We start from the raw sequence: 10,231 nt of genomic DNA on the forward strand, positions 1-10,231 counted from the left end.
TATAAAATCATAGAACTGATGAAATGACCCAGGAAGTGTGAATAGAAAAGTGGAAGAGCTGAACCACAGAGCACTCCAGCTGAGTGGCAGAAGGAATAGCCAGAAAAAGAATAAAAACCTGGAAGTTAAGTAAAAAAATGTTTTAAGGAAGAAAGTGGCTCGACTGGTTAAATCACACCAACAGGTCAAATGTGATTGATAAGCACTGAAAAAGAACCACTGGATTTAGTAACATCCCTCTGGGTTACATACTTTTTAAAACCATAAATAATACAATTATTTATTTTTTCTCCCAACGGAAACTCACTTTTAAATATGTTTACTTCCCTAAAGAATGCTGTCACATCCAAAGAGTCCATAAAATTATACTACAAAGCTACATCTACCTAAACAATTACCTTGGATACTTCATGCTATTTAAACTGTTGTGAGTTGAACAACAAAATATTTAACAATGACATTTAGCTTAAAACTTGCTAAAAATAGAAATCCAGAGCAGTTTATTTTTTCTTTTTTGGCACTTAAACCAAATTAAAGATTTGTTTTCCTAGAATACTTCACCTGTCAAGTAAAGCACAGTCTGTCTAGTATGACTAAGAGTTGAAATCTGCAGGCTTAACTGCCTGGGTTGAATCCATGCCTCACCATCTATTAGGTGTCTAACTTTGGGCAAATTATTTAAATTCTGTGCTTCAACAGTTTCATCTCCAAAACATGAAAGACATTAATATTTACATAAGGTTATGGTGATGATTAAGTTAACACAAGAACTTTAAACAGTGGTGGACACACGGTAAAGTGTCCAGATTATTACTTCCAAAAGGAAGAAATTCAAGTTTTTCTACTTCATTTTTCCTTTCAAACAGGAAAGCTATTATGTCAAGTCTGACCCAACAAGGGTGATACAGTAATAACTAGTAACTTCCTAAAGCCTAACTAACCTGTCCTCTTCAAACTCATTACATTTGCTCATTAATATACGCAAAGAAATCTCATTCGGAAAAACCAGGGCAAGTGCCCTTAGGCCTAGGATTACTACTTTCTTCAAGAGATGAATAGATAGTGGCCTACTATAACAGGTCTTCTAACTTATTTAGTCCTAATTGCACTTAGTCCTCATTACTAACGTTCCCCACACAAGAGCCTGAAGGAAATTCCAAGAAAGTAATCAGATCTCTCCAATCTCCAAAGTCCTTCAACAGATTCCTATTGTGCCCAAGACAATCTAGATCTTAAACATGGACCTTTTAAGGACCTGTACACTATGCTTGATACCTGCCTACTTTTCCAACTTCATCTGTTACTCTATGCATTCTTGGTGACTATTCTCCAGTAGTATTTCTTGCTCTAGAGGCCAAGATTTCCCCCCCAATATCTGTGCTTTCAGGTAAGATCATCTACTTCCAGACCTCAATTTCAACATCAGTTCCTTTAAGGTCTCTTTGCTAGCAGCACCCTCCCACCTCCATATTCTAAATTTGGTTCCCTTAAATACCATCTCACTCTGTTCTTTTCCTTCAAGGATCTAAACTGTGAAAGTGCTATTCACCTTATTTCTCCCCTCAATGTCTATAATATTCAAGAGGACAGGAGACAGTTATGTTTTGCTCATCTGTATGTGCCCAAGTCTAATAGTGATTTTCAGAATGAGCACTCAAATGTTTAACGAACAAACATCTCCAACTTGAAACCTGGGAGTCATGCCAAATCCCTCACTCTTCCTATCACAGCCACCACCACATCCTCCTAAATTTACCCCCTTCTAATCCGAATACCATTGCTTTTGGCCAGGCCAGGTCATTATTCTCCTTTCTATTTTAGTATCTTCCTTATTTATCACCTACTCCAATCTTATTCACCTCTATGCCATTTCCACACTGCTATCAGATGACATTTCTAAAAATGAAAATCTGATGTCACTCCCCAGTTTAGAATCTTTCAATAGTTCACCACTGGTTTCTGGATAAAATACAAACTTCTTAGCACGGCATTAAAATTTTAATAATCTGGCCTTAACTCTCTAACAGGATTCAGTTCAGCTCCCTTTCTCTTAAAAGCACTTCCTGACCTCTTAAAAGAGTCAGTTAGGTACCCACCTTTGCATGGCTCTAGTCTCTGTACCCACCTGTATCACATGGTGACATTATCTCATCCATCTGTCTCCCTCACAAGGTTTTGAGTCCCTGAAGAACTATTATACCTTTCTGCATCCCCAAAATCAGAAGAACATGACCCATAAAATAATGGATTTACAAAATTAAGAAATAAATTAAACTGAACCTATAGTGAACAACAGCCACACAATGACAGTAACAGAAACAGAGAGGTAGAAACAGCTTTCATACAAAAGAGGGTATCAGTAAAACTTGGACCTATAAAAGAAAATTTTCCATTCCTCTTCCAGATAACCTCAGGACATTTTACTTAACTTTCTCCCATTCTGTTTTCCTTTGAGGTTGCCTTCAGTGTTCACTTTAGATTTTACTCTTTCAGAATGAGTAAGGGAAGGGGTCAAGAATGTGATTTGCCCTAGTACCCAAAGAACTAAATATACCTTTAAAAATCACTCTACTTCTCCTCCCTGCCCCATCCCAGCTCAAAATCTATTAAAGCAACTCTAAAGTGAGTTATCAAAATACTCCACTGTTGTCAGTAAAATACTACAGGTTGCTAATATTCTCAACTCTTTGGCTATTCACATCCTTATTAATCTCTGCATTTTTCTTGTGAATAGACCAGATTCATTCTTTATTACCCTTGGGAACACAGTGGATTCCCCAATACCTAGCTGGGCCACAAGTCATCACTGAAAAAGAGGTCACTCCTAGATCTTTCCTGATTTGGACACAGAGATTATACAGATTTTCCTGCTTTCTGAGGTTAAAAAGTCTACTTATCTTTTTCTTTTTAAAAAAACCTTCCAGTGAGATAGCATTTCAGTACCACAGCATGCTTCTTGTGGTTTGATTCACATTAAATTTTAATGATAAAAAACAGTCTAAACAGAATACAATCCAAAATTGTGGTCACAGACCCAAGGAAGATAACTCTAAATGACAGAAAATTTTTGCTGATTTGCAATAATCTAAGAAAAAGTACCACCTAATACGTCTGTGTTGTTGCTAATCATTAAAACAAGTCGTCTTCATTCTAAAGTATACGCGAACTTCAGCTGCTCTTTCCATTTATGAAAAACTCTCAGCAAGCCCCAGTTTGACACTCATAATTCCATTAGTTTACAAAACCCTGAAGTGGTCTCCCTTAGGAAACATCTCTTGAGATGCGCACAAAAGCCTTAACCCAAACATTTCCAGGTAGAAGCTATCACCTACACCACATCAACTAAACTTAAACCAGTGTATTTCCTAGTCTTTCCAATGAAACCACGTGGACCTCACACCTCTTACCATCACCCAGGAAGGGTGTGCATCTGTTCCGAAGGCCCCCCTGGCTCCAGGTCATCCTGGCTGCTGCTGCTCCAGGCTGGGCATCCATGTTGCTGCAGCTTGTGGTTTGTGAGGGGTAGTGTACAGGAAAAGCAGGATGGGATTTCAAGGGAAACAGGAGGGAGATGGCTTTCTGGGAAAATGCCATCACCAACTTAGGTGTTAAGTAGTACCACACACATTTTATTGCAGCACAGTTTAAAAATTTAACAAATGAAAGATTAAAAATAAAAAAAACAAAAATAAAAAAATTAAAAATACAGACGACGTCCAGAGATGCTCTAAAACAGTTAAGTTAAAGATCAGGAAAAATAAGGTCACAGACTTAACAGCCAGTAAAATTCTTTCGAGCGTGGGGAAGGGGATGAGGGCGGGGGGGAGGGGAGGGGTTGGGAGAGAAAAGGTTTATGTGATCAATCCACTTAAAAATGCTAATGCCTTCACTTTCTCTCCCAAGATGCAAAACTCCAAAGTCAATCAGGAGGCCGGAGAAATTCTTATGAACATTCAGAAAAACTCGATTTAATCCGGTTAAAAATCATCAGTGTCATTATCATCATCATCATCACCATCATTAAGTATAATAATAAATAATAATAGTAACTAGTAACAACAATAAAAAGGAAATCAGCGGAAAGTCAGGAAAAATGTAAAAAAAAAATTGGAATAACTTACTGTAGCTGAAGATCAAAAAAATCTCACTGTAAAAAAACAAAAATAAAAATAGCCCAGATTAGAAAAACGGGAGGTGCAAAAATGTCAAGTCAGTAAAGTTCATTTCTTTTCTCTTTCCAAAAGCAGTTTCCACAAAAACCGCAAGGGTAAAGTTCTCAGTAGCAGACAAGCAAAGCCCTTTCCACATCATCAATCAAACTTAAAAATACACGAGGAAGTAGAGAGGTCAGTTTATGAGAGGCTAAAAGGCTCCTCCTCCTCCTACCCAACTGCTGCAGAAAAAATAGAAATAGAAATTTAAAAATTACATCTTAAATCCAAGTCCCGTTTTTGGAAACAATTAAAAAAAAAACACCTGTAAATTTGCCGTAGTGCACACCAAGTTGCATCATTATGTTTAAAATGTCTTTATAAAATCAGTTTTGGAATGGGAATGTGTGTGTTCTGGAAGGGTGGGGAAGGGAGGTTAAAAATCAAAGCTGAGCTCCAGTGAGTAGGGATGGGGTTCGCCTTGCTGCCCTGTGAAAGGAGAAGGGACAGATTGAGTCAGAGTTCCTCAGAAATGTTGTGCCCTAAACCCCCAAGACAGAAACATCTGTCCATTGCATCTAACACATTTTGGTAAAGCATACATCCCACTGGGATGGGGAGAGCTTCTATAGAATCATCGCCTCTACCAGTGACTGTCTTCACAATTCTTCAATGTCAGCAGGTGCCTAAAGTTAACTAAATATGCACCTGTATTCCCTTAAGGGTCTCAAAAAAAGGTTCACATTCGAACATTCAATTTGATAATCAGCAGTCTGGGCAAAGAAAATATAGAAAAACCATGTCAGCAGAGATGAAGAAGTGAGCAAATGTCTAACATCAAGATTATGAAGCAGATTCGTGGGTTTTAAGTCCATGTAGCTTTTACTATGATACAAACTGAAGGGGAATGGTCTACCCTGAAAATACATACTAGAGATGACATCTAGTTTCAAAACCAATGAGTGGTCAAACCAAAAGACCTGACAGAACTTTCCCCCCTATCAGGGGGAAAGATGATTTAAATAAGGAGCACATTAACCCCCTCAATAACAGAATGAAAAAAAATCAAATGAAAGAAAAAAGATTATTATGGCTAGTGAATATTTAATGTCATAAAACAGGTGAAAAGTAAATTATGGTCCTTAAAGAATTTATTTCTGTGGTCCCACTGTTTATAAACTAGAACATACAGCTAATTCCAAGATAGGAATTCTAAGAATCTGATACATAATACCACCTTGACAGACTGGGTGTTTCATCAGCTACAACAAGATTTGCAATTAGATTGCAGGTCTTTGAGCAAGTAAGAATGATCATACTTGCATTTCAATATCCAGTCATGAGAGTTTATTCTTCTTTTCAAATGTCAGTAAACTAAAAAATTTTAAGCTGCGCTTTTAAAAAGTGTTGCCTGAGTCAATTACATGTGAATGATGACAGCAACAGGTACTATAACTCTAAAATTATAACTGTAGATTTTTTTAGTAGTAGCAGACCAGTTTAGGCATGACATGTAAGTTACTTTTATGCTTAGACTGATGTGTTAAATTGTACAAAATGTTAAACTAAATGTACATAGAAAACGTACATTATTTGAATGTTATCTCCTCTGAGTAACTGTTAGGGATGTTCAGTTATGGTGAAACATTCAATTTTCGTCTTTGGAGTCACAGCCTGAACCTGGTACTGAAAAATTTCAGGATATGTTATGTAACTGTGGCTCATCTACAAACAAATCCTTTGCACCAGCGTTACAAGACATAAGCTTAAAAAGCAGCAACTAATGTGAAAACATTTACATCTTTCAAAATCAAGAAGCTGTCTCCCAAGCTGTTAAGTTGATGAGCTACCACTCATAAAAATGACCAACTAACTTTAGCACCTAACTGTAATCTTTGCAATGAACAGTATACCTAGTGTATACTTTGTCAAATCTCTGGGAGATCTGGATCCTTCTTCTAAAGGGGTATTCTCAAAGTAAGGGCTGCCAACCAACATCACGTGGCACTTATTCGAAATGCAAATTAGCAGGGCCTACCCCAGACTTAATTAGAAAGTGGTGGTGGAGAGCCCAGCAATCTGTTTTAACCAGCCCTCTGGCTGATTCTAATGTCTGCTCATGTTTAAGAACTACTGTGTAGAGTTTAATAAGGAATCTCTATCCTCTAGTTAAGATCGATATAAAATAAAATCAAGAACATTATATCATAGTAAATGCTATACTATACTATAAAACCCTATAGTAATCCTCTTCCCCTTTATAAACCCCAGATTTCCAATATCTAAGAGAACACATGCAGTTGTCACACCGAAGTCAATTCTCTAGTAAATCTATTATGTACAAAACCTTAAACTTCCCTAATCCCAATGAGAATGAATGAGTACATATTAAGTATGAGCACATAATGCTCCTCAAAGATAACAACTAATAAAACTACTTGAAGACAGATACTGTTAAGGCAGTTACCAGTAATTACTAATATACAAAAACTACTGTCAATAATAAAACTGTTTCTGTACACTTTTAAGCCTTCTGGCAACAAATGACTTGAGTTACAGAAAGTAGAAATTAAAACAGGTAAGATGTATAAGCCCCCTTATAAGTATAAAACTGCATTCCAGAACGTTTAACTGATTTGCCTGTCAGGTAATAACCAACAGGGCGGGAAAAATCCAGTTCTCTTTAACTCCTAGGCCAAGGTTCTTTCAACCGTCACACTCCCCACTGAACATCTCACACATCCACCAGTTAATATAATCAATCTTTAAGATTAGAATTACTAGCTATTCTGGAGTTTATTCCTTGCTTGTTTCTAACAGCAATTCCATCCAAAACAAGGTCCAACGCTATGTGAAACCCTCTAGAGACCTAATCACAAATAATAAGGTGTGTTTACAAAGGAACAGCAAACACCACCAGGCACTCCCGAGGCATGAGCATGGGAAACACAAAAAGGTCAGAAGACCTGTAACTTAGTCAACCTTCTTAAATCCTTCCTCTCTCCAAAGCCAACATGTAAATGTTACTAATGCCTATTTGAAATCAAATCTAGAATTGTTTCAGATATTAATTTTGTGGCCAAATCATTCCAGATGAATATTAAATCAAAGGAAGTGTTACCTTGGTACATGCTGATCCTAAGGAATCCATATTTCTAACATCTCAAGGCAAGAAAAGTGCCCTTCAGTTAATTTCAATTCCCATCAATAGCTGTTCTTAAATACTAATTTCTTACATTTCTCATTATTTGCCAACAATATATTTATTAGGTGTATGGTTTCCTAAATTCCCAGTCACTGCCCTTATCTCACTTCTAACAGTTCTGCACTTAACTTTAGTTTTAAGTCCATGTAATAATATACTTAGGTTTGTTTTTTTTTTTTTTTTTTTAAAGGCAATGCTTTTGATCCCTATTACAATACCTACATGGTGAGGGGTCAACAAATGCATAGCTATGTAGAATAAGAGTACTTTTAGTTTCTATCAAACAGGCTTCCTACGGCGTGAATTTACCCCACAGTATTGGTTTAAACTGTACTTAATAATACTACTTTTTGTGACAATAACACATTATGAAAAATAAAATCAACTAAATCTTAGACAAGGATTAAAAAAAGCGATTTCTTGGATAAGTGAATGCGATACTACTTAGAAACCTATGTAATTTCTACAAACTTAGCAAAAAACTTTAGTTTCAGGACCTAGCAAGTAATAAGCACTGTAATACTTACTTTAAAAAAGCATATAGTTATGCATTTTTGCCTAAGTTGGGATGGTCTGGAAAATTAATGCCAGAATAACCTGAAAGTCAAACTTTATCATCTTAGGACGTTACATTAATAATAAACTCAATTCTCGTAATTTAACATTTTCCCAAGATAGTTTGGGAATTTCCAGTTACCACTAGTGTTGTTGTAATTAGGTTCTTGTAAAGATTCAAATATAGTAATTTTAATACCTACTATTCCAATAGGTAAAGCCACTTGACTTAAGCTGGTGACCAAATTCCTTACTAGTTCTGCTACTGATTTAATATGACCCTGGCAATCAACACTCACGCCTCGGTTCCTTTCTGAGAAAGATAGTAATACCTACCTCAACAAGTTCCACTAACTTATATATTTCAAGTGATTTGTAACCTGCAGATAAAAAGCCACCTTTAATTATTACTGTTAATATGTAAATGAGATTACAATTTAAAAAAAATTGAAAACTATTTCGAGGTCCATCAATTCTTCAGAAAGGAGTAAAATAAAATAAAATAATCAGTAAAATATTAAATCTATTGTTATAATATTTACTATTCTTAAACCCTGAGGTACCCTCCAGAATTGAGAAGCTTGCGGTACAATAAATATCTGCTCGAAAACCCTTCCCCACCCCCCGCCCAATATTTAAATTTAACAGGAGGCATCCGCACTACATTAACTTGAACTACATTAATGAGCATCTCGATCGTCCCTTTCGTCATCTCTCTTAGAAGTCTTCATGGCCATAGAAAATGAAAGGACAGCATCCGTTAACGCAGGAGAGCGAAAAAGAAAAGGGACATTTTCCCTGCCGATTGTGGCCTAGAGGACACTAGGTTAAAAATCTACGCAAGGGCTGAGGCCTGTAAAACCCTCTCGCGCGTAAGATCTAATCCCCCAAAGCAAATAAAATAAATGGGGGCCTACGTACTCTACCGAGGAAAGGGTTCCCTCGTCTTCTCTCCCACACCCCCTCGCGTCCCCCGAGGAACCCAGCGCCTCCCCAGCTTTCGCCCCCTCCACTTACCAGGAGGGGGAAGGGAGAAGAGATTCGATTCTGAATCTCCTACTCCCAGGTTCTACGAGGAGAAGCCGACTGCTGCTCGACGTCCGCAACGCGGCCGCAACAGCTCAACCTTCGCCTCTTCACAAAATGGCCCCCGCGTCTCCTCTGCCGCCGAGGCGAAGGCCTAACCCCCGCCCCACTCCTGGGAATCCTCCTATTGGCTGCGACTTTTCTCGCTCCCGCTTCTAATTAGACAGTTTTACAGCTCCTCACAATTCTATCCAATCACAATTAGTAGTGGGTTAGACTAATCTAGCGAATTTCCACATGCGTGAGAGAAACTAGTTTGTAACTGGTCATTTTTCCTGTCATTTATCGCCTGAGACATGCTTATTGGCCACTGTACCTGACGAAGCTCTGGGTGGAAACCTGCCTTTGTACCGCGCACCGCTTCACATCCGGGTATCCGGAAGATCTGATTGGCGGCCGCGGGATCCTATCTGTGCTCCTCAGAGCGCCTAGTAGAAGGCCCGCCCGGATCTCGGAATTCCCGCGGCGGAGGGGGGGAAGGGCGGGGAAGGATTGCTGGGTTTTGTTTGCTAGCGGCTGGAAGGATCCGCCCTAGCCCCGGGCTTAGGTAAAAGGAAAAGCTCCAAGTTAGTTCTCTATCCTGCGGTGTGGATAAAGAAAACACTTTTCTTAGAGTGGGGAGGGAGCTCTAAAGACCAGAAAACTAACCAGCCCTGCAGTTTTTCCAACCCTAGAGCTCCTTCCTGGACAACACTTCTCAGCCTGTCAAGCCCTTCTTCAGACAACCCATATCTCGGCCAAAACAACTGACTTCCTTACCTCTCCACCACAAAAGGTAAAGAAAGTCCAAAATGCTGGCCTGCCATATACTACAGCACCCATCCTCTGGCCCCAAATCATCTCACTTGCTAATACCCTACATGTCAACCAAATTGGCTTATCCGGCTAGCTCTCCCCTGCCCGTCCCCAAAATCTGGTCCCTTAATTCCCCTCACCCTGAAATGGCCCGTCCCCCACCTACTGGCATCGTCTGCACTGCAGTCCCTCTGGTTGTATTATAGCAGCCATGCACGCAGTGGAATAGGACCAGCTGTGCTAGGAATGAAAGATATTTCTCTGTGTAGTTAGGGAACGCAAGATGCAGAACACTATCTAGAGAATGTGATACCATCTGTATACATTTTAGGAATATATGCATGTGAATACAGTTGTATGCATTAGTTTTGAATTAATTCTGAATTTCAGAGAGGTTCACAAGGAAACTTACCTGTCAAAGGAGAAAATTAAGACCATT

At 38.6% G+C, this 10,231-nt stretch overlaps 1 protein-coding gene across 10 annotated transcripts in view; it reads right to left on the bottom strand.

Moving 5' to 3' along the window:
• Positions 1 to 9,072, bottom strand: part of HNRNPC (heterogeneous nuclear ribonucleoprotein C) — a 45,843-nt gene extending 36,771 nt beyond the window's left edge. For 2 of the 10 annotated variants that reach the window (XM_059913799.1, XM_059913789.1), the window contains exons 1-3: positions 8,929 to 9,071; positions 4,477 to 4,640; positions 4,122 to 4,147 (exon numbers count right to left, since the gene is read on the bottom strand). The gene's annotated coding sequence lies outside the window, so the exon portion shown is untranslated. Of the gene's footprint in view, positions 1 to 3,400; positions 4,043 to 4,121; positions 4,148 to 4,476; positions 4,641 to 8,247; positions 8,292 to 8,928 lie in introns of those variants that run through there. The other 8 variants (XM_059913794.1, XM_059913797.1, XM_059913791.1 and 5 more) reach the window with 8 other exon arrangements.
• Positions 9,073 to 10,231: the final 1,159 nt, after the last annotated feature.

Source organism: Balaenoptera ricei, chromosome 2, assembly GCF_028023285.1.
Source record: "Balaenoptera ricei isolate mBalRic1 chromosome 2, mBalRic1.hap2, whole genome shotgun sequence".
Taxonomy (NCBI): domain Eukaryota; kingdom Metazoa; phylum Chordata; class Mammalia; order Artiodactyla; family Balaenopteridae; genus Balaenoptera; species Balaenoptera ricei.